Source organism: Wolffia australiana, chromosome 3 (assembly GCF_029677425.1).
Source record: "Wolffia australiana isolate 7733 chromosome 3, ASM2967742v1".
Lineage (NCBI taxonomy): Eukaryota > Viridiplantae > Streptophyta > Magnoliopsida > Alismatales > Araceae > Wolffia > Wolffia australiana.
Genome location: NC_135837.1, coordinates 7,874,389 through 7,899,448, shown reverse-complemented (window position 1 = coordinate 7,899,448; position 25,060 = coordinate 7,874,389).

Sequence of the window (25,060 nt, the reverse complement as noted above, 5' to 3'; positions counted from 1 at the left end):
ATAAACTATCATTTGGTATTACCTGAAGTAATAAAATCTCTTACTACCAATTTAAAATAAATGCTATTTAAAATATACTATAATTTTATGGTTTTAAAATAAATTGTTTTCTTATCTTTTTTGCACATGAAATTTGCAACTAGATAATCAGTGTTGCGACAATTGTTTTAATTATTTAAAGAATGTAGACAACTACATAGTTATTTTGTACAATAAGTTAACTTAATATATTTGCGTCGTAATGCACTAACTTGCTTGAATAGTAAAGAAGTTTTGTTTTGCATTATTGTACTTGTAACTAGCCAATCGTAGTTGGTAAATAGATGTGGTTTACCTCAAATGAAATATGCAAGGAAATTGTTAATTTCCATCCAGGTTTCATGAGCACTACTGACTAGAATCATACTTATATAATTAGATTATTAGAAAATATGTAAGAAACCTTTTGCACTATTTTCTAATTATTTACTTCACACGGTAGAGATGACGTTAATGGTTTGTCAATTTTTTTAGATTCGTAAAATTTTCGTGTTACACACATAAACTGATGTCGGACATCGTGAATTAATTTTTTCTGACGGGTAGTTAACTAAGGAGAATGTAACGGCATGATGATGTGAATGACTACGTGGACGTATGTGCAGGCCCCGACTCGTGGGGTTTGCCATTCTCCAAGCTCCGTGGTGGGCGTCCGGTGATGGGAGAGTGACCTTCTAGCCCTCGTCAAAGCAAAGAGGGCGACTACAGCGCCAAACGGAATAAATCCATTGGGGCGCGCATGAAACAGACAGGTTTGACCTATACTAGGGAATTCACTCGAGATGTAGTTCTTGATAGATAAACTCTCTCACTTAAACTAACCTGAGCGCGGTGGAGTGCATTCAAAAATATTCTGAAGAAAGTAATGTAAGAGATGAGTACGGGGCGGCATATCTTGTCAGGGCAATGCTCGTAGTTGGGTTCTTTGTTAGTGCAGGTTTCGGTGCGGGCTGAAGTAGAGAGAGACGTGTCATGGGGTATGGTTGGGCTCGACTGGCAGCAGTATTGCAGCGCAGGATCAAAATGACAAGGTCGAAGGAGGAAGAGGACGAGGAGAGTAAGTGAATGAATCAGCAGGATGTTACGGCCAGACAGCAGCAACTCAATGGATGCAACCAATTGGAGGGGTTAGCATGGACAGAGTGTGGCGGTAGTGCTAATCAGCGGCATGTTAGCTTGGCGGTGTGTCAATTGCGGCAATACCGGGCACTAGTCGACCAGGTCGGGGCACGGAGATTCTGACCCACTCTGGTGTAGTGTGGCACCGTCGAACACAAACTGAATGTTTGATCTCAAATTCTGGTGAACGGCACGTCAGAGTGATGGATGTGTGTGCGACCAATTCGGTCGACCACCCATGCAGTAATGCCTCGTAAGGGATCAGCAGGGTAGGCTCTCTCTTGATCACACATGGCAACAGTTCGTTAGACAATGCAACAAGCTTTTCCCAAAGGAGCAGAGTTGCGTCGTTCTTTGAATCGTGCTGGACAATTGGTCCGCAAACAATGCCCAGAAAATGATCAATGTACCAAGGTTCTAGAGTTGTGTTGAGCTTTAATGGTCGTCCTAGATGCTAGGGCGCGATTTGGGGTGATTTAAAGGAGGGGAACACCGTCAACAAATGAATGACGAACCTGCGCCAACCAACTAGTCGAGTACCTGGCTGTCACAAGGATCCAGAAAGACTTTTTATGGGCATGAAATGATCTACTAGAACGATGCAACCGGTCAAACGTGGGCCGGGTGCGACGCTAGAAGACTCCCCGTTGTCGGGGATGGAGAGAGAACGGAGACAATCATGAGAGGCGTTTGATGGAGAGCCGGCGATGCTGATTTCGACGTCCTTCCAATTCTTCTTTTTCTCCCATTCTTTGTCGATCGAGAATTTGTGGCAAATAGGAGACGTGGCCTTAGTGATGTTCGGACGCTCAAAGCAAGTCTGTTCTCTTCTGCTTTTCCCTCAACCTTCCCCCCTTTCTCTTCTTATTCTCTTTTCTTTCTCCCTTTCAGATAAGAAACTGACTAAATGTAACTGCCAACTAAAATTCTAGATCTGAAAAACATGCATGTCCATTATGTCCTTATGTAGGGCCATGATGAACCCGTTACACAGTTCACATAAGGGAACCAATAAGGGACCCATTTTACGACATTTAAAATAAAAAAAACATAGACAAATCTAAAACAATTCAAAATAAAATGACAAGTAAAATGCGAGGATACGGACGCGTCATCATGAGTACAGTGCACTTGTTGTGACAAACACAAAACAAAAATTAGATGAACAAAAACAGATAATTAAAACCAAAGACGTGCACAGACGTGCTCTACCTAGAGTATTTAAACCCAGGTGTCTTCACAGATGCTTCGGCATGCAGGTCGGCCTAGACACGGACCGGCACTAATGTCGTTGACGGCAAAGACGGCTCTGATGACCTTTTGTCGATGTCTTTTGGGCATCCTCCATCATAAATGCTCTATATTTTAGCTTTTCTTCAATTGATTCTGAAATGTATGAGATCAGATTCAAAAATTTTTAAAGGAAATCTTTGTGTCCTTTCACATTTATCTCATATTTTTTACAAATAGTACATCGACTCATGGCACACACTTCATTGATGCAAATTTGATATTTGGCACTAACTCTGAAATTATGCATAACTCCATCTTTTCCTTCTCTAACCACAACTTTTTTGGATTTTAGAGAGTTCTGAGCACATTAGTTACGCCACCACTGAGCAGGTCAAAATATTACTCAAACATAAGCACCTGATCTTGTACATTTTTGTCGCCAACCTATAAAAGGTACATTACGTTCATTCCATGTATCTTAATTTGTGGTATGTGTTATTGATAACCTGAAAATTAACATGATTAATTTATGAATTTTACATTATATTTATGTGTTTTAATGAATATATTTGCATGTTATCATATTAAAATGAAGATAACACACTTACATTTCGATTTTACTATTATTTATCATTTTTACCATTTTTTACATGGAATTTATCCTCAATTAAGTGAAGAAATATTTTTTTCAGGGCTTTAAATACTTGGCTAAAGGTTGGTAAGGAAGTCAAACATTGCGGCTGAGGAAAATATATATATATATATCTTTATTCTTTTTTTTTACATAGGGTGACGTGGCGTCCTTTTAACCACTTAAATGGGAGAATATTCCCCAATCATTGCGGGCGGCAGACGCGCACAACAACGTGTCAGAGCGCGATCCGAGACAGCAGAAAATGAAAAAAATATGGCGAGCAATAGAAAAATGCCACTTCCAAACTTCTTGGAGGAGAGAGAAATAAATCTAACGGCCTAGATTAATCCTCACTAAAACCTTGATATCTTGAGATCTAGACATCCGATTGGGCTGAAATTTTGAGGGTAGGTTCGTCTTTTCTCCCTCTACAATCCAGATGGTTGGATCATTAAATGGAGGTCTGGAAATGGGCAAAAATCACTTTTGGTGGCTCTCCCCAAGCAATTGGCCAGAAAGGACACAGGAGGAATTCTTGAAGTTGACAGATCTTACTTCTGAACTCAAATTTGTAAGTCTCTGATTTGTATTTCAATAATCTTCTTGAACGATTCTAAAATGCCAAGGCATGGGCGAAATGTACATTCCCTAGAAGTTTGTTTTGAATGAAATTAGCACTTCATTTTGATTCCGATTCAAGATCTGATTTTTGATACTTAATTCTAAATCAATTTAGAACATTTCTGCATCATTAGATTTTTTATTTAGGGTCAGATTTCATCTTTTCCCCAAATTCTTCACTTTCTCGCTCTAGGTTAATTTGTTTAGTTTCGCTCTCTAGATTTTGATTTTTATTATTTAGGAATTTAATTTAATATATAAAAAACCTAAAAATAAAATTTGAATAAAAATTTCATCTATCTTCAAGTCCAAATTAAAAATCCTTTCTTGATTATTTAATTCCCAATTTTAATTCATAAAAATTGTTTTAATTTTTTTAATAATTGGGAAATTAATAATCTGAATTAATCTGAGATTAAAATTAAAATATTCATATCTTGAATTTTCTGACCGAAATATTAAACATCAAAATTAAGTTTTACTTAATTTTGATTAATTAAAGAATATTATTAAGGATAATTAAGATTTATTAATTGGAAAATTAAATCATCTTTGAATTAATTCATTGAAATTGGATAAAAATTCTCATTTGTTGCCTCCCTGTGGTTCGACCCCTTACTTGCTCTGTATTCTATATTTAGTGATTAAGGGAAATTATAAATTTTATTGTATAAGTCTAAATCCAAAATCAACGACATCTTTCCGTGCATTTTTAGGCTTATCAGTTATGTGAATAATGTGTAAGAGCCAGTCAAGACTTTTTGGATCCATCAATCTATAGATACTTCAATCAGTCAAAAACTTTGATGCATTGTCAATGTTTATCACTAAATGGGATTGAGAATACAAAATAGAAGAAATGGATTCTGTCCACCCATCTACCTTTCCATATGACACTATTGTAATTATCCATCAGCCCACTCTATCCAATGGACTTGGATCTGATCAGTCCATTGAGCAGATCTGTTTGATGGATGGTTCGATCCGATTGATTTTATATTCTTTCAGGTGGATAAGTGCAATAAAAACATCATTAATTTATTTTTGTGATTATTAATTTTATGAACTTAGTGTTTGGTATAAAATTATTTAAATCTCCAGCATTTTTTTATATTTTAATCTGCTTCAAGTATTTCATCAAATTATGTTGTGCACGCACTATACAAATGAATGAATGTTTTAAATTAATCTTGTAAAATAATGGAGTCCACATCTGCTACTACTCTGAAATTGACTACTAGGGCTACGCCATCTGTGTCTGCTGAGTACCTCAGAATAGAGCTTGATGACAATGTCTCACCTCGAAGCAAAAGAAGCAATCTGTCTAAAATTGTAGACCAATTTATTGAAGCTGGCCTAGAAGAGTAACATTGTATGATTTGTCAAGCGCAAAACCTCACCCATTGGTTCATCATCAGGAGGAGCCAAGATAAGAGCACAAACATCTTATGGCGACATCTAGAGAGAGTCCATCATAAATTGTATGCTAACATTAGGGGAGGCCCGACGAAGCAGAGATTTCTTCTCCAATATGGCTTACACTCAAACAAGTTGTACTTACGTGGCCTCCCCATGGAACACACTAAGGAGGAGTTTGTTAGGTTCATCTCAGACAATGATCTTCCTTGGCTACTTGTGAAAAAGAAGTTACTCTGATGACTATGTTTCTATGGGACACAAGTGGTCGAAGAGATCCCTAGTTCGGATGCGGTCAAAGCGACAACAAAATGGTGTATAGAGAAGTGGGAAATTTGGTGAAAATGTTTGCTGATGTCCACAATATCTCTCTTACTGTAGATGCTTGGACATCTCGAAATAATATTGCCCTTTTAGGTGTCACTGCCCATTGGATTGGCAGAAATTGGAAGCTCTGTGAACTACTTCTTGGTCTTCTACAGATCAAGGGATCTCATAGCGGCACCAACTTGGGGGGATTGCCTTGGAAATTTCATATGATTATGACATTGAGTCAATGCTTTGTGGCATCACTACGCACAATGCGTCAAACACCAGAATGATTCTTGCAGCCATTGTAGATCAAGTAAAGATCGTAAACCCTCAATTCATTATGGAACAACATGTACCATACATTGCCCACGTATTCAACCTCGTAGCCCAAGGCGGCCGCAAGATCATCTGTTAATTTAGAGGAACCAAGAAGAAGTACACCACACAATAGATTTTTACTAAGACACAATGCTAGACATGGATGAAACATTCGGTTCACAGATCGACGAAAGTAGAACGGTGAAACTTGCACCTTTGGGATTAGTTGTTCCATGCATGAGAGCCATCCATTCTGCCATTCAGGGTTCCACACAATTAATGTAGAAATATGCCGATTTATGCAAAATGTTTGAGCTCCAAGACCGGAATAAGATAAAGGTTGACTGCCCAATGCACTAGAACTCCACTTTTATTATGTTAGATCATGCTCTTTCCATGAGAGAGGTACTCGAAAATATGGTTATAAAGTTCCTTGCAACATCAAATAAGGACTACTACATTTTTCCAGAGGACTGGGGAATGATCGATAAATATGTGGGCATCCTTGGCTCACTGTGTCAGGGTTCTGACTATGTCTCTTCAATAAAGAAATTGGCAATCACAGAGGTAACATCAATGGTCACTGAGCTTACGACTCACCTTGAGCACGCCATGTACAATGTGGTTGCAGCATTGGATTTTGAACGGAGGGATGCATTGTGGTCTGCATGTTGCACTGTGCATACTAAGTTGATGCAATATGCAATGGTATTTTAGGGCCATCAAACATTTTCTGCAGCAGCAACATTGGATACGATTTCCAAAATAGAGGTTGTAGATCCATCATGTTGCCAAGATATGCTTTCCTATCTTGGCAGACTTTTGGACAATACATCAGATTTGAAAGCTACAGAATGTGACTCAGACAAGGGAGAACTGTCAGAAGGTCAATGTCCACCATAGCATGTTACCTCTAGATGGCTTTTATGTGTCAAAGCAATCATCAGCGACTACGCCCCACACCGAAACAAGAGCTGGATAAGTATCTCAACATCCCATGGAGCGAGGAGGAGGATACTTTGTTGAGCTGGTGGAAAGAGGTCAACACAAGACTTTCTAAACTTGACCAAAATTGCGCTCTAGTCTCTTGCTGTAAGCTTGATGATGTTGGACGTTGCCTATGACATCGTCTGACAGGTAAATTCCCTACAGGATGTAACTACGCCATGACGTGATTCCTAGGTGTAAGTTCGTGCAAGCCCCGACTTGTGGGGATTCGGCGAGCTCTGAGCTCTAGGCTCTAGGTGAATGACCAATGATGGAGACGGTGATCTTTAGACACTCATCGGAGCAATGATGGTGACTACAACATCGAAAAAAATAATTATGTTGGCCCTCACACGTAATGGACACGCTCAACCCGTACCAAAGAATTCACTCAATTCGTAGTTTTCTTGATATAATCTCTCAGCTAAACTAAATCAAGCACGGTAAAGCACATTCCAAAATATACTGAAAGATGTAATGTAACTGACAAGCAAGAGGAACAATATAGCTCATCAATAGTAGAGATCATTGTTGTTGTATTCAGCAATGCACAGACTACTACAGGAGGTGTGCCGGAGTCGGCTCTAGTGGGCTCGATAGGCGCTGGTGATGTGGCGCTAGAGCAGGGTGTTGGACGTTGGAGGCGAGGAGGAAAGAAGTTGCAGCAAAAATGCAGAGTGAGCATCAATGAACCTCAGCAGGCGGAACCTAGAGGCGATGCAGTACAAGGAAGATAGGTAGTAGACACACGAAGTAGGTGTCAAAGAGAACCCGGCGCAGCGCGGTACGTGTGCAGCATGAGCTCGTTGGATCGACACTTGGGGCGTTATAGGCTGTAGTAATAGCATGGAGGGTGTTGGGCGTAGCCTCGAGGCATGCACAAGTGATTGGCACTGGTGCTAGAATCAGCAACATGATGGAACTATAGTGCTAGTTCCATGCGCTTGAGAGGCAGGGCATTCCACGATAGTGAATGTAGACTAACAGTGTTAATGGGACTGGTCTGGTGACGTACGACAAGAGCAGGCCAATGGTACTGTTCAGGGAAGGGCAACCTTCGCAGGCAATACAATGGAGGAGGGCAAGATGCTTAAGGGCTAGAAGTGCAACGACCTTTCGAGATGTTATGCGTCAGCCAATCAGTCTTTGACGACGGACTCATGTGGTACGTGAGGCTTGAGCTGTGTCTGTTAACAAAGGAAGCGTGCGTCCTGCACATGGATGCCAGTAATGTGGTCCGATGAAGCTCAACGGTTGATACAAATGCAAGTGTTGTTCATCGTGCACACTAAAGAAGATCCGTTGGCGTTGGGCGACACTCTACGTCGAACGGTCGTTGCTTGGACAGAATAATATTCCACATGAAAGTCGGTTGACCAAAAAATCTCTTGGCTGCATGCACGCGGTTAAACAGGCCTCGCGGTGCAATGGTCGTGTGCCCACTTCTGTAATGAAGGACTTCGACCGGGACAAAGGGCGTGCGTGCGGGCAGTTCAAACACAAGGGAACAAATGGCGGCGGGGCATTATAGAAGAGGGCAGGGACCCAGCAGAGTAATCCCTTTCTTCTTCCTTCTCTTCTTCCTTTTTATCATTCTTTTCTTTCTTCTTCCTCTTTTTTTATTCCTCTTACGCGAGATCTGAAATGAAGCATAACTTTCACAAATACAAAAACAGATCTGAAACTGTTTGGAGCCCATCATGGCCTTATATAAGGCCATGATGGGCCCTTACAAAGGGTCCATTATGGGGCCCTTATAATGTGGGGCCAATTAAAAACAAAAATAAAATTTGAGAAAGCACTTGACACATAGGAATATATTGACACAAACACGAGCACGACAAATACAAATTTGATAAAATGACGTTCATAGTGAACACGAGCAGACGTGCTCTACTCGGTGTAGTGGAACCCGTGCATCTTCATCTGTGCCTTGGTGTGCCGGTCGGGCTGGACACAAACTGGTGGGGTTGTCAATGATGATGATGGAAATTCTGAAGATGTCTCTAGTGGAACAGGTTGGCGCGCTCCATCAATCCTTGTGGGGTCGAAAGAACTTGGCTCCGACGAGTTGGTGGTGCCAAACAATAAAAGTGGAAGAATATCCAACCGCAAACATCGCAACTCGTTCTCAGTGATCCATGAGTCGTATGCACCTATACTTCCCTACCAACACATCAAAAATCTTCGTGATACCTCGTCCCTTGCATAGTTAATTACCTCCTGTAGTATAAAATCAACTAACTCATGTCAATTGGGTGAAATTATCAAGGGAACAGTGGCGGCAAACTTACTCACATTTAAGGGGTTTAGAAGGGCTGGACAGAAGGGGGAGAATGGGTTCAGTATGGACCTAAGTATGCCACATTAAATGTGGAATTGATCCCCCACACAGGAGGGAATTCGATGGCATAGGTGTTATCGCCCACTCTTTGGAGGATTGAGAATGGGTGTGCATTACGAGCATGTTACTTGGTAGTCGTCCTCGGAGAATATCTCTATGGTCTAAGTCTCAGCATCACGTGGTCTCCCACGTAGAACACTCGGGGTCAGCGATGCAAGTTGGCAGCCTACTTGTACAATGCATTTTGGTCTCGTGCTTCTATCATGAATATGCTTATGCAATGAAGAAACATATTGGGCAAGTGCAAGACTGTCCTTGGTGATGGCGAGGATGCCAACCCATCACTGTCGAACGCGTCGCCACGGTCAATCGGAGTCAACACGCCTGCTGTGGACCCAACGGCGAAGTCAATCGAAGTCAACCAAAGTCAACCTGCCACGGTCAACCAAAGTCAACACGCCGCAGCCGTCGACACGCACGTCTCCACCCGCGCACGTCTCTACGTGCGTCATGACACGACGCCAGAGGCAGATCCACAACTGCCCTTTGACGTGACACGACGCACGTCTTTACTTTCTCGTCTCTAATTTCTCATCATTTTCTCTTTCCTCCAAGGCCTATATATAGGCCATTGTTTTCAAGAAACATTAGGCAGTCATTATTCAAAAGTTGAGTTTTTGTTTAACTCTTCTTGGAGGACTACCCAGCCTCCCTATCCTCCCTCAACCCTAGCACCGCCGTCGTCGTTACCGCCGCCGCCACTGTGCATCGCCGGCCTTCCACCTCGTCCCCTTCCACTCTCTCTCTCTCTCTTCCCCCAGCCACGCAGCCGCCCACACACGCCGCGCGATGTCCGCCTGCCCACGCCGCGCACGCGGCCGTCCGCGCAGGCCACGCGCTGACCGCCTGCCGCGCTGCGTGACGCGCCGCCGCACATGCAGCGCGTGCCGATCGCTGTCCGCGCCGCGCACGCTGCCGCCACACACGCAGCGCGCCGTCGCCTGCCCACGCCGCACACGCGGCTGTCCGCGAGGCCGCGCGACTGACCGCTGCCCACGCCGCGCGACGCCGCCGCCTCGCGACACGCCGCGCCTGCTCGCGCCACGCACATGCCGCACGCCGGTGACCAACGCTGCCGTGGCCGCCCAACGGGTATTCACCTATGCCTGACTTCGCGACAACGACATCTACTCTACCAGGGCAGGCGGCGCGCCAACCGCCTGCCGCGCGCCGCGCATGCGTTCGCAGACACGCCGGCGCGCCGTCTGCCGCCCACGCCGCAAGACGCTGCCGTCCGCGCAGGCTGCGCGCTGACTGCCTGCCCGCGCCACACGCCGCCGCCATACACGCCGCGCGCTGATCGCCTGCCCGCGCCACGCACGCGGCCGCCCGCACACACCGCACGCCAACCACCAACGTCGTCGAGGCCGTCCACGGGTATTCGCCTACGCCTGACTCTGCGACAACGACATCTACTCTATACCAGGGCCGTTCAACGCCCGGAACGCCCACAATCTTCCTCGTCTAGTGGGCCGCTCAACGCCGGGATTCGCCCAGCCTCATCACGATCGGAATTTCCTGCATCCTCTTCACGCACTACGATGCCGAGGTATGCCTGAACTCTTTGGTGTTGAAAGTGTTCTCCGTCCAGTGTTTTCTCAAGAAGTTTCTACCGCTGTCAGACTTAGATTTGGTTTAGATTTCCCCTTCTTCTCTCTCTTGCTTGAGTGTTTCTTCGCGACGCGAATTCAGATATTGATTTCGGTGCTTAGGCATCATCACGGTGGGGGAAGATAGTACTCCCGCCCTCAACAAGGGTCGGAGCTGCACCACCAGTTTTTCATCGGTTTTAAAGTCCGAATCCGACCGCGTGTATTTCTGTGGCTGTTTTATCCCTCCCTACAAACCCGTCTAATACCCTTTACCCGTCGTCATCAATCCATCTCCTGAATCGCCCTTTTTTCGTAGTCGTCCTACGTCACTTGGATACTCTAACATGAGGATCTATAGGTGCTAAGTTGAGGGGTCGACGAGGAGCCTAACCATAGGTGATCTCAAAAGGACTCAACCCGATGGTTCCATACAACGAGTTATAAGCAAACTCAGCGCGGATGATCATCAAATCCCATGTCATAAAGTGCTCGCCTACTAGGTACCTCAGTAGGTTACCTAAGCTTCAATTGACTACCTCCCTCTGACCGTCAGTCTGTGGGTGGTAAGTCATCGAGAACTTAAGCTTGATTCCGAGGAGACTCTATAATGTCTTCCAGAAGTAGCTCGTGAAGCGGACATCTTGGTTAGAGACAATCAAAGTGGGCAAGTCGTGTAGACGCACAATCTATCGGAATATTAATTGTGCAACCTGTGTGGTGTCTGATGTCTTCGCGCAAGGTACAAAGTGTGCCATTTTCAAGAACCTATCAACAACGACCATGATGAAGTTGTGTTGTTGAGCAATTGGAGGTAACCTTAGGACAAAATCCATGTTGACATCATCCTATGGATGTCTGGGCAACAATAGCGCGGTGTATAACACTACGCTCTTCTTGACCTATTTGGCCAAGGGACATACACTTCACTAGGAAACAATATTACCAATCCCGCGCTTTCAGTTGGGCCAGTAAAACTGATGTTCTATAGCGACTATAGTCTTGTCGCGATTGAAGTGATCACTAAGACCTCTAGTGTGACATTCCCAAGGAAGTCACAAGGTAACCATCGGTGATGACTTAATCACGATGCTTGGGGAATGATCCTCCCTAGATCTCCGTGACAATGGCCCTGAAATCAAGACAGGTACCGTATCTCTCCCAAATCTGCTCAAACTTGAGAATCTTCAGCTTCATGATGTTAAGCACGTGCGCTCATTTGCTCAGTGCATCAATGACGACGTGTCCTTCCGCTTCTTGCTCAATGATGAAAATAAAATCCTGCAGGTACTCGATTCATCACGCATGGTGATCACTCAATTTCTTTTGAGAGTGAAGGTACTTGGGTCCCTAGTGATCAGAGAAGAGTATGAACTCCTTCAATAGGAGATAGTGTCGGTAATGCGTCGACGCCTGGACAACCGCATAGAACTCCTTGTCATAGGTTGAGTAATGGAGTAGTGCGCGATCCAGCTTCTCGCTGAAGAACTCTATGGGGTGCCTTTCCTAGCTAAGCGCACCCCTTGATTTTGACACTAGAAGTGTCATAGGTGACCTCGAAGACCTTCCCAAAGTCGGGTAGGTAGAGGATGGGTGCTTGTGTCCTCATGAGCTTCACTTGCTAGCAAGCTCTATTTGCTACCTTGTCCACGTGAACGGCTGAACCTTGAGGCTGTCGGTGATGGGAATCATGACAGAACTAAATTTCTATATGAAGCACCGATAAAATGTAGCGAGTCTGATGAAACTCCGTATGTCATGGACGTTATCCAGCGGAGGCTATGAAGTAATGGCTCAGACCTTCTCCAGGTCGGCACTGACGCCATGGGCTGAGACGATGAAACCTAGGAACGCAACGTTTGGGGAAGGAAGCTGCATTTCTTCATGCGGACGTATAGTTGCTCTTGTTGAGGATCGTGTAGACCTATAAAAGGTGTTCGAGATGTTCGTTTTTCGTGGGGCCATATATGAGAATGTCGTTCATAAATCAGATTTTAGAGGTAATAAGTGATGATTTAACTTCACTAACTAGTGCAGTTGGTTTATCCGAATTAAAACAACAAATTATAATAACCTTACTAGCGTAGGGAGAGTAAGGGTTGATCCATAGGGAGCAAGGGGTTTTCCTAATGGATTTGTGCTTTAGTTATAATATTTTATGACTTTTATAAGTGGGTTTACTACCTATGAAGATAAATGACTAATGAAAATATAAACAAAGAAATCTTAAACAAAAAAAATATTTTTAAAAATATTAGTAGGCAGAAATGATTTTTAAAGCCAAAATAAAATTGAAAATGAAACAGGCTGGTTCTCTGGACTTAGTCAAAATGTGTCTAAGTCCTGGTGCTAAATGGAGAAAGTGGCTTGGCGGAAGAGAGAGAAAAATGACCTGCACTAACTTCACTCTAGAATGAGTTATAGAATAAACTTTTGAGCGTGGTTGGATGCGTTGGAACCGTCTAGATGTTGGCTAGCTTCTCCAAGACTAATCAAAAGATAAAATACTAATAGGTAAGAGTGAAAAAGGAGAAATAAGAAGGTAGCCTCTTTGTCATAACCCTCCAAGCCCCAATGGACTTCTCCTTTCCACCAGCTTCTTCAGCCCTGGATGCTTCCTACTCATTGTGGCACTCACTAAGGTAAATAGATCTATGACTCAATTGCACTTAGGCCACCAAACATTTCTTTGGATTGAATCACAAGACGAATATTACAATAGGGTGTAGGGGTTTATATAGGGAGAGAGAGCAAATGAGAGCCATTGGATTTTTAATACATTGCATGGCCAGATCTTTTTTTATTTTTTCCTTTCTTTTATTTCTTCTTTTTTTTTCATCTTCTTCTTTTTTTTCAAAGGGGTGAATGACCAATAACAATACATATGAGATCATATTCTCGAACAAAAGAAATGAAATGTTGATCTAGCTACATGCTCTTGATATGTAGGGGACATGTGCAACAATTGTATAAAATTTGAACCATTAAATTACCCTTTTCTTGCTTATTTGATTCTCCACACAAGAAAGGAAGTGAAACAACACAAACCCACAGGATGAACTTCTTGCGATTGAAAGTAAAGCAAGTCATCCCATGCTAGTGCGAATGAGACGAAGTAAGATGACAAGTTGTAGAAGAACAAAGAGGAAAATAACAATGAAAATATATCATCAATAGATGATATCACAACGGGTAAGAAGAGAAGAACAATTTGGGAGTTGGCATCTTCTAAGTAACATGTATAGTATCTAAAATGGTAAAATCTAAGTTCACAAATACGTAGGTGGGGAAAGCAGTAATCATGGTTTTCAAATTGGCTTTAGGCGGTTCAAGGACAGGTAATTCTGTGCTTAAGACTTGCAGAATTGACTATCTCTTATTCCAGATGAAACTCTTTATGATGCATATCATTGACCAAAGAGTGGGATCCAATTAATTCACTTATCACTCCTTTCCACAGTGATAGTACTTCTACCCTTTCCTTTTCATGTCTGCTACTCACCCTACTAGGTATCCTAACCACTTGGGAACTGACCAAGCGATGTCGGACATCGTCTAGGACACCGTTCAGTCGACACCAAGTATGATGGCTTGGTGCTGACAAGTGATGATGGTATCGAACGTCGATGGTGTCATCATCCGACGGATGCAACCCTAATGGGTTATGTAACTACGAACTGATGAATGGGTGTCCTACGTTTCGTACGTGAAGGCTCCAACTCGGGGGAGGCGCTGAGCTCCAAGCTTGGATGGGGTCGCAGGGTGACAGTGACAGTGGCCTCTGGAACCTCGTTAGAGTGACGCAGGCGTCTACGGTCAAACGGAATGTGTCCGTTGGGCTCACACGTAATGGACGTTCTCATCTGTCATAAGACACTCAAATGTCATAGTTTTCTCTCCATATATCTGTCTCACCTACCTAGCCCGAACGCGGTGGAGTTGAGACAAAAATATGCTGAAATGAATAATTAAACGTGCGTTGGGAGAGGAAGGCGTACCTTGTCGGCATAGCTCTCGGTGCAGAATTTCGTGGATGTCGGCAGCGATTTGGAGCGTTTGGAGCGGAGAGACGTTGGAGAGCGGACGGTGGCTCAACGAGCAGTGGTGATGCTGGAGCTTTGATAAAAGTCGCAGGAGAAGAGCGAGGTGCAGGACCTCGTCGACCACTCAATTGCCTCCAGCGGTCCCGCCTCAAATGGACTGGTTCGGGCGGTCCTGAGAGGGAGCCGCGTAGCCGAGGGACAACTTTGGGTCGCGTACACTGGTGGATTATCCGCGCACAGGGTAGCCAAGTATCTGTTGTGGTTAGGCAGTTCGAAGGCTGGCTTTGGAAGCATCTTAGGGATAAAATTTTGCTCCCACAAAGACAGGCCAGATGCGCCCGTGGCGATCAGGATCAAACAGACCCTACGGCCGCTCAACAGTAGGGTCAAGGCGGCTGAGTAGTTCCAGCGGCTATGGTCAAACAAGGACGGAGTGTCATCCCCCTAGCTTGAGTGTCACCCAATTTGGTGATTTAGCATTCAGAGAGGTTGCCAATCCACCAGAAATCTGCTACCGCCGGAACTCTACGGCAAAATTCATCGTCGGTCGTCGGCGCCAAATTGATGGCTGGGCGAACGTTTTCTGAGGTGTTAAGAGGAAGATGGGGCGGACGATTGACGGTTCAGAGAGTGCACTTGCCTCTCCCTCGTTGCCCCTCTCACCCTAAATTTCCTTCTCTTCTGCTCCTTCTATCTTCTCCTCCTCCTTTTTTTTTCTTCTCTGAACGAGGAAGGGAGACCAAGAACCTGTTAAAATGAAATCACTTCAAAATTCCTGGTCTTAGGGATTAGGGCGCCCCCCTCTTCCCTTATAGAGGGGGAAAGGATGGGCCCTTAAGTGGGTCAACAAGGGGGAGGATAGATTCATTAGGGGCCCCCAATTACACATTAAAGGGAAATAGATATGAAAAGAAAAGGAAAAGAAGAAGCAAGGGCTCAAGGGAGGGGGATCGAAAAATGACTAAGGATCCCTCCCTGTGTCGACAACAAAGAACGTACGTACACGTCGCGAACGCGACAAAAATGCAACGAGGAGACGGGAAAACATAAGACACAAGAGAAAGAACAATGAAAACGAAAAGCGATAATCAAGCAATTTTTATCCTAGCTTCGATGATGGTGGCGCACAGCGTGGACGACGTCATCGACGATATTTGATAGCGTGTGCCATCGTCAAGAGTGTCTAGATTCATGTGTTATACCATCAAGAAATGCTTTTGATCCACTACAAGAGCCGAACTTCTCTACTCATGCTTTTGGGATCATGGTTTGGACAATTTCTCAAGGTGGGTTTGATTATATGGGATGTATGCACTCAAGAATAATGACATTAAAATATATATATAATAATAATAATCCATTCATGCATAAAGACCTAATGCATTTTCAGTTGCACACCTAAATTAACCCCCCCCCCTGATATATGCATTGACCCAATGCAAATAATAGTAAACCAAGGAAAGGAAGATAAAAAAATGCAATCTGAAATGGAGTAGGTGCTGATCATCCCATGAGAGTTGGCTGCCTGGACTAGTTGATGGTGCTTCAGTTGTCATCCTGCTTGATGGAAAACCTAAATGAGGGAAATAAAGCAAGACGAAAAACAAATTGCCACAGTGGCCTTAGTTCAAATAAAAACAAGCAAAAATTAAAATCTTGTTGGATGAAATTAAGCTAAGAAAAGGAGAGCTCGTAAAAATTTAAAAAACTAGGAGATTGTGGAAGAATGCGGAAATGGTGGTAGAGCTTGGATGTCCTCAAGGATGGTGACCATAGGTTGCGCTATTTGATTTGCTTCAATATATGGCTTCAACCTTTGACCATTGACTTAAAAAGACTTCCCTGTCTTTGGATCTGTAATAATGACTGCAACAGAATCTAAAATTTCATTAATAACATAAGGTCCATCCCATCGTGATTTCAATTTCCCTGGAATTAACTTCCTATGATAGTTATAAAGCCAAACTCTTTGATTCTCCAGCAGATTCATCCTCTTCAAGACCTTGACATGAAAGTGCTTCATCTTGGACTTGTAGATAAGAGAATTCTCACAGGCTTCATTCTTCAACTCTTGAAGATCATGTGCTGCAAAAGGCGATTTTTCCCTGCATCATCTAGAGAGAGATCAAGTTTCTTGATAGACCGATATGCCTTATGTTCAATTTCAACAGGAAGGTGGCAAGCTTTCCCATAGCATGAGGACGGTATGGGGTAGTCATCTTATGATGGACTCCATATCTTTTCAACAAATCCCTAAAGTGGGAATTGTTGAAATGACTACCACCATAACTAAGAATTGCTCTTGGACATCCAAACCTGCTAATAATATTCTGTAAAATAAATTTAAGCACCACTTTGTGATCATTTGATCTAGTGGGAATGGCTTCCACCCATTTGGGAACATAATGAACTCCCATTAGGATATATTCATATCCCCAGAAATTAGAAATGTTCCCATGAAGTCAATTCCCCATAGATCAAACACTTCAACTTCTATAATTGGTTGCAACAGTATGTGATCTTTCTTGCGCAAATTCACTGCAGCTTGGCTTATTAAACGAACTTTACAGGATTCAAAACAATCTCTATGCAAAGTAGGCCAGTAGAATCCAGCTTGTAAGATCTTGGAAGCTGTAATTTTGGGAGAGCAATGTCCCCATATGGATAAGAATGGCAAGACTCTAAAATCTTCCATTGTTCTTCATAGGCTACACACCTCCGAAGTATATTGTCAACCCCTTGATGAAATAGTTCAGGTTCTTCCAAGAAATATTGTTTCATTTCTTCATTAAACCTCTTTCTAGCATTAACATCACAGTCATCAGGAAGTTGACCTAAAACATAATAATTAGCAATATGTGCATACCATGGTATCTTTGATGCTTGCACTTTCAATATCTGCTCATCAAGAAAATGATCAAAAAATGGGTGAGGGTGAGTCAAAAGTTAATCTAGAAAGATGATCTGCAATAGGATTATCACACCCACGCCTATCTTTAATTTCTAGATCAAATTCCTACATTAATAGAGTCCATCTCATGAGTCTAGGTTTAGCTTTTTTTTTACTTATCAAAAATTTCAAAACTGCATGATAAAAAAAACAACTATTTTACTACCTAATAAATAAGAACAAAAATTTTCTAAAGCAAAAATAACGGCTAACAATTCCTTTTTCTGTGGTTGAGTAGTTGAGTTGTGCTTCTCCTAAGGTCTTGCTAGCGTAGTAGATGGCCATAGGCTTCTTTTCAACCCTTTGGCCCAAAACTGCCCCTACTGAAAAATCAGAAGCATCACACATTAGTTCAAATGGTTCATCCCAATTAGGGGCTTGTAAAATTGGAGATTGGATTAAAGCTTTTTTGATCTGCAAAAAGGTAGTTTCAGCTTGAGAATCAAAAATAAAATCTACATTTTTGGAAAGCAAAATAGTTAATGATTTGGATATTTTAGCAAATTCCTTAATGAATCTCTTATAGAAGCCTACATGGCCAAGTAAACCTCTAAGTTTCTTGAGATTTGTAGGACGAAGGCCCTTGATCACTTCTATTTTGGCCTTGTCTACCTCCAGCCCACGTTTGCTGACTTGATGGCCCAACACTATCCCCCTCTTGCACCATGAAGTGGGACTTCTCACAACTTAGAACTAGCTTGTTCTTCACGCATATGTGCAACACTTTTGATAAGTTAGACAAAATATATATCAAATAAAGAACCAAAAACAGAGAAGTCATCCAGAAATATCTTTAAATAATCTCCCACTAATTCAGAAAACATGGCACTCATGCATCTTTGAAAAGTGGCTGGTGCATTACACAGGCCAAAAGGCATCCTCCTAAAATCAAAAGCTCCTACGGGACAAGTAAATGTGGTATTTTCCTGATCATCTTCATGTATAGCAATTTGGTTATGACCATCAAGAAAGCAAAAATATTCTTGTCCTGAAAGTTTTTCTAAAATTTGGTCAAGAAATAGAAAGGGGTAGTGGTCTTTCTTGGTAGCTAAATTCAAATTTCTATAATCTATGCAAACTCTCCAGCTTGTGGAAAGTCTAGTTTGGAGTTTTTCTCCCTGCTCAGTCCTCTACACAGTCATTCCACATTTCTTGGGCACAACAAGAATAGGGATCACCCATGGGCTGTCAGAAATTGCATAAATAAAACCAGCTTTCAACCATTTAATAATTTCATTTTTAACCACGTCTAACATATGAGAATTTAGGCGCCTCTGGGCTTCTCTAGATGATTTGATGTTATCTTCAATAAAAATTCTATGCTCACAGACCTCTCTACTAATACCATGAATATCATCAATAGACCATCCTAGAGATGGTTTATGCAAAGTTAAAACTTTCAACATTCCTTCTTCTTGCATGGGAGATAAATGAGAAGAAATAATAAGTGGGTGAGTTCTATGAGGTCCTAAAAATGAATACTTGAGAGAGCTAGGTAGAGGTTTGAGTTCTAATTAAGATGTACACATATTAGGTGGAATATCAATATCGAGATCATTTGTTTCTTTCTCATCTTCATAAAGATTAATTGAATTCAAAGGGGATGCATGCAAATCAAAATCTTTTTCATCAACAAGATCACAAACACATGCATCCTCTCCAGAATTTTCACGGAATTTCAGAAGCTTAGAAATATGAATTCTATCTTCTCTTGGCCAACTTTGAGTTCAACTGTCCCTTGCCCCAATCAGTTGCTTGGTCTGTTGCTAAAAAATGTGTACCAAGGATTATAGGTTCATGGCTCAAATTTTCTGTAGCCTTCATATCTGCTACAATAAAATCAACAGGAAAACATCAATTATCTACTCTCACAACCACATCCTCCAGCTTCCCGTTTGGTTGTCTAATTGATCCGTCAGCCAGCTGCAATTCTATCAAAATTGGCTCTAGTTCTCCAAATTTAAACTTATCATAAATAGCTTTGGGCATAATATTCACACTTGCCCTTGTATCCAAAAGTGATCTATTAAATATCACTCCCCCCAATTTCACCTTTAACCAATGGAGCTCCTGGATCTCTTTTCTTCATAGGAATTTGATATAATAAAATAGAACTAATACTCTCAGATAGTTGAATCCTCTTTTGCCTCCTAGATGGAGTAGAAAGATCTTTCAAAAAAATTGAGTAGGAAGGAATATTCTGAATTGCATCTACCAAATGAATAGATATAGTGGCTTCCTTAAAAAATTTAAGCAATTGACTATCACAAGGAGGAACTTTGGAAGATTTTAAAGCTTGGGGAAAAGGAATAAGGGGTACATAATCTTTTGGGTTAGGTTCTAGTGTGTTTTTTTTTCTATAGATTCTTTCATATCTTCTCCCAAATCATCAACAACTCTATCATCCTCCTCCATATCAGGTTCCTCACAAGGTTTTTTAATAATTGCATCAGCTAGTTCCTGCGCATTCCTTAATCTAGAAATTCCACTTAGATGCACATGTTCATGATAAAATTCATGAGATTCAAATATTTCACTACATGGAGCATTTTCTGAATCATCAATATCATGTTCAATAAAATAAATATTTCTTGGATTAACGCTGGGTTGGGTTGGAAGTCAACCTAAATTTTGGCTAGTGGTGCCAAAATCATCGATTTTACCTTTATTCTTGTCACCTCTGAAGTTCCCTTGAGAATTTTGCCCTCCTTGTCCAGCATTCATCCTCTACAAATTCTCCATTCTGGCCTCCATTCTTCTTTGATTCTAAAAGAATTCCTCTTGCTTCAGCATCATCTACTTCAACATGTCTATCATGGAGTTAGAAGGTGAATCTTGAGAATTCGAAATAAAACAAGGACTAGGGTTAGAAGCAAAATTGTGATAATTTTAGTTTTTCTGCTGATGATATGACATGACTTGAAGTAACTTTTGCCTTCTCTGTTCCATCCCTGATTCCCATGATTTGCCCTCTGATTCCAAGCTCCTTGCATGATGTGATTTCCCTCAAAAGCATTCACATGTTCAAGAGTAGGACAAATGTCATTAGTACGATCAAAACTCTCACAAATGGAACAAAGAGGAGAAGGGTGTTTAGGGTTAGTAGAAGGGGAAGTAAAGGATGGATAGGAACTCATCATCTTCTTCATGTTATGAGGAAGCTCCTCTACAGCCTTACCCACTTTGCCCAAGTCCCTCTCTATCTTATCTTTCCACAAAACAGGTTCTACTGCACTAACATCAATCAGCCCTCCACGTTTTGTTCCTGAAATTCTCCCATTGTGACTCAAGACTTGATGATTTGCAAAACTATCTTCCAATTCTCGATAACACAAGTAGCTTCATCAATTGTTTTATCTAAAAAATTACCACCACTAGCACTATCTACTCTACCTCTCTCATGGTCATTCAACCCATCACAAAATATTAGAACTATTTGCAAATCAGGAAGACCAGGATGAGGACATTTTCTGGTAAGAATCAGATCCCTGGGCAAAATTTCTAATTGCTTTCCTATAGGCAATAGTCCTTCCAACTGAATAAAGCTTTTGCAAAAAACATCTCTCCATCTGACTACAATTCTGATAATTTTTACCCACATTTCTGAACCAATCATTTGCCTTATCCTTAAGCGTATGAGGGAACATTCTCATTTTCAACGCATCTGACATCACTCGTGCAATGTTATACGAATCACATTTCTCCACAAATTCATATAAATACTCATAAGTATCTTCATTCAATTTTCCATAAAATGATGGCAAATTTTGATGAATATGAGGGTCGATTTTAAAATTCACATTCACATCTATGGTCCTATGGACCCTTGGATGAATGTTACTCTCAGCTGGCTCATAAAATTCCCCCAATCTCATCACTTTATTCACATCATTCGGAATGTTAGCCATATCCTTAATTTCTTCCACAAACGTCTCCAAAAATTCTGCACAAGTTTCTTCCAAATCCTTAGTATTTTCCACAGATTCTAGAGCTATTGAACGTGGATTCTAATATATATATAAATAGAAAAACAATTATCTGAAGAGAAAAGTTTAGAGATCAACTAGTGCATCTTTCTCGTTGCACCTACCAAAATATATCTCTGCACTTTAAACTTCAGTGAAGCATATAGAAAATAAAGTGAGCAGAAATTCTAAACCAAAAAAAAATTCAAAAATTAAATTTGCCTTGCCTCCCCGGCAACTACGCCAATTAATAAGTCCAAATTTATGGGTTTTATGTCGTTGTTTTGATTCAGACTTAACAAACAATATTTATGAAACTTTTCCACTTAAATACCCTATAATTAATGTAGGGAAAGTAAAGGGTACATCCACAGAGAGGCAGAAATTTAATTTCAGAATTTTTCTCAAGCTCACAATGAAGAAAGTAAGTTTAAAAGTGAGATATATAACTTCTGAGATATTTATTTAGATAAATGATATGAAATAAATTTTAAATTAATTATAAAATAAAATAAAAAAATAAAATAAAAATAGACTAATTTAAAATTTTTTTATTAAAATTAAAAAATAAATAAAATTTAAATGTTAATTTAATTAAATTTAATTAACACCACAAATACTAGAAATATGAAAAACAAGAGTTAAATATTTTTTGGAATTTTTGTAGATATTACGAAATACTGAACATTGATTATATTAATTTTAGGTATTTTTTCTTTTTTTGAATTTTCAAATATATAAAATAAGAAAAATATCTTTTCTGGCTATCGCCAGTGGCGGTAGCAGCGGCGCGGTGGCGAAGCCACGGCGGCGGTGGACCGGATGGGGCGGTGGTCCTTGTGTAGCCCTTATGTTCCATTCGATTCAGAAGGCCAAAATCTATAGGAATCGACTCAAAAATCGCTGCAAACGGATCAAAATAGCTCATTCTAGAGGAATTTCAAGTTCGAAGGTGAGTTTTCATTCTCGATTTTTATTTTTCAAAATTCAGATGCTAAAAACCGGGAAATATTGTCAAACTTGGGCTTGACTTGTTCATCTTGAGGAGCAGAACTGGAAGGTATCATTAGTTTTTCAATTTTTGTATTTTTTATTATGTAATTTGTGGTTTTTTCCATCGTTGTCGCCAAAAATTCCAAAGGAAACAACCGCGGCCCGCAATCCCATGCGGGCCGCAGACTCAGCTGCGCCCTCCAGCTGGCCGCCTGACGTGTCCAACACGTCAGGCAGCCAGCGGGACCAGGCAGGCCGCCCATCTGACGTGTTTAACACGTCATATATGGGCCGCTTGGACCCTTACACGTTTGGATCCATCCAAGCCGTCGGAGATGACAGCCTGGATGGATCTAACGATCGAAAAAGAACAAAACCAAAAAAAGTCAAAAAGTCAAAAAAAACTAGAAATGGCGCCGCACCCTGCCATCATTACCGAGGGCACCATCTGTCCGACAATCTAGACCATCCGCGACGACACGTGTCGCGCTGAGGACGGTCCGGATGATGGGCCATCGATGGGCCCTACGAATATTCAAAAAAACTTACCGTTGGCGGTCAGCTTACCGCCGCTGCCCACAACTTTTGACCAGTCCACGCCGTCCGAGACATTAACTACTGACACGCCTTACCCGCCCACCATATTTGACTGTTCCACATTCTCGAAGCCATTGGATTCATCGCCAGACCATCTGATGGATGGTCAGGAATCTCCCACGTCACCCTATCCACCCGGCCTAGTCCATGTGGATGCCACGTCCACTGAGTCAACCCGAGTCGACTATGTCGACTCGGACGACTCATTACGTGGCGACCCGGCGGGTACTGGTCGACTCCGCCCAACCCGCCCGAATCGACCGGGTCGCGGACTGCCGAGTCGACCTGGTCAACTCGGCAGTCCAAGGACGAAGCGACCTGGTCGAATCTCATCCAGTCGACCCGGTCGACCAGGCCAAGCCTGACCGAGTCGACCGGGTCGACTCAGTCAATACTGACCGAGTCAACTCGGTCAATCCTGACCGAGTCAACCTGTTTGACTCGGTCAATCCTGACCGAGTCAACCTGTTTGACTCGGTCAATATTGACCAAGCCAGTCTAGTAGATCGCCCTCCTATTGACCAAATGGTCAAACATGACCAAGTTGACCGAGTCAACCCCGTTGACTCGGTCAACTTTACACTGACTGATCACTTGGTCAATTTTGACCGTGACGACTCGACCAACTTGGTCAAAATTGACCGAAACGAAGCGGTCAATCAGGACCAAGTCACCTTTGATGACTCAGGTAGCATGGGTCGCGATATGTTGGTTGACACCACGGTCAACCCTTTCCATATTGCCTCCCAGGTCAACGTTGACCAAGTTGACTCCACAGTCAACCTTGGTCAAGTTGACTCCATAGCGAACATTCCTCAGCGGCTCGACTTGACAGAGTCTTCTAGAGCCAATCCGCTTGACTTAGTCAATCTTGACCAAGTCAACAAAAATGACTCGAGTGACTCGACCCACGCCGAATCGGGTGCATCGGCCCCCACTAGCTTAGATGCACGGGTTAGTGCGATTGACTTGCACCAACCGGACATAGGCTCTCCTGGCCACCCTACCCCGGTCAAAGTAGACCCCCCTGATAACATGCAAATAGAAGCTAAAATAAGTGTCGATTTCATCATGTTTTTGGGCTTTTAATGCACAAAACATGGATTTTTAACGCATGTTATCATCATTTTAGGTAAAAATAATAGATTCGTTGAATTGCAAGCTAAATAATACTTTTAATCAATGTTTTGGTCAATTTTTACACTTTAAATGTGTTTAAGATGAATTTTAAATGAAATTAAACAATTAATTGACCTATTTCTATAAATATAAAGAAAAGAAACAAATTAAATAAAATTTAGAAATTAATAAAATCATTTTAGGCATGAATTAAAAAAATTTCTTGGATTTATTCCAGTCATTTTCCAATTAGAAAGTATTTTTGTTTTATTTAAACTGGCCCTTATTGGGTCAGTTTTGCGCTCAAATGTTGTTAAGTGGCGCAGGGCCCGCGAAAATTGCGCTCCGCATGCGGCGCCGTGCAAACCAATCAGAAGAAGAGGCCGACCCCTCTGTGCGTGACACGCACGTACCTGATCTTGTGCGTGTCGCGCACAAAAAGGAGACACGCAAAGGCTCTAAGAACCAATCGTGTCGCGTTGTACGCTCAGCGTACAAAGCAAAAAGCATCAAAGTTCTAACGAAATTGGAAGAACTTGTTCTTCCGATTCGCGGCGATAAAAGGCCGGAAAAACGACATTTCTGGGTTGTTCTTGATTTTTAAAGCTCAAGGAAGGATCCCCTAGCCTCCTTGAAGTCTCAAGGATCACCCAAGAAGATTTTGAAGCTCGATTCGTGGACGAAATTCGCAGATCGGTCGCCGCAAATTTCCGGAATTTCA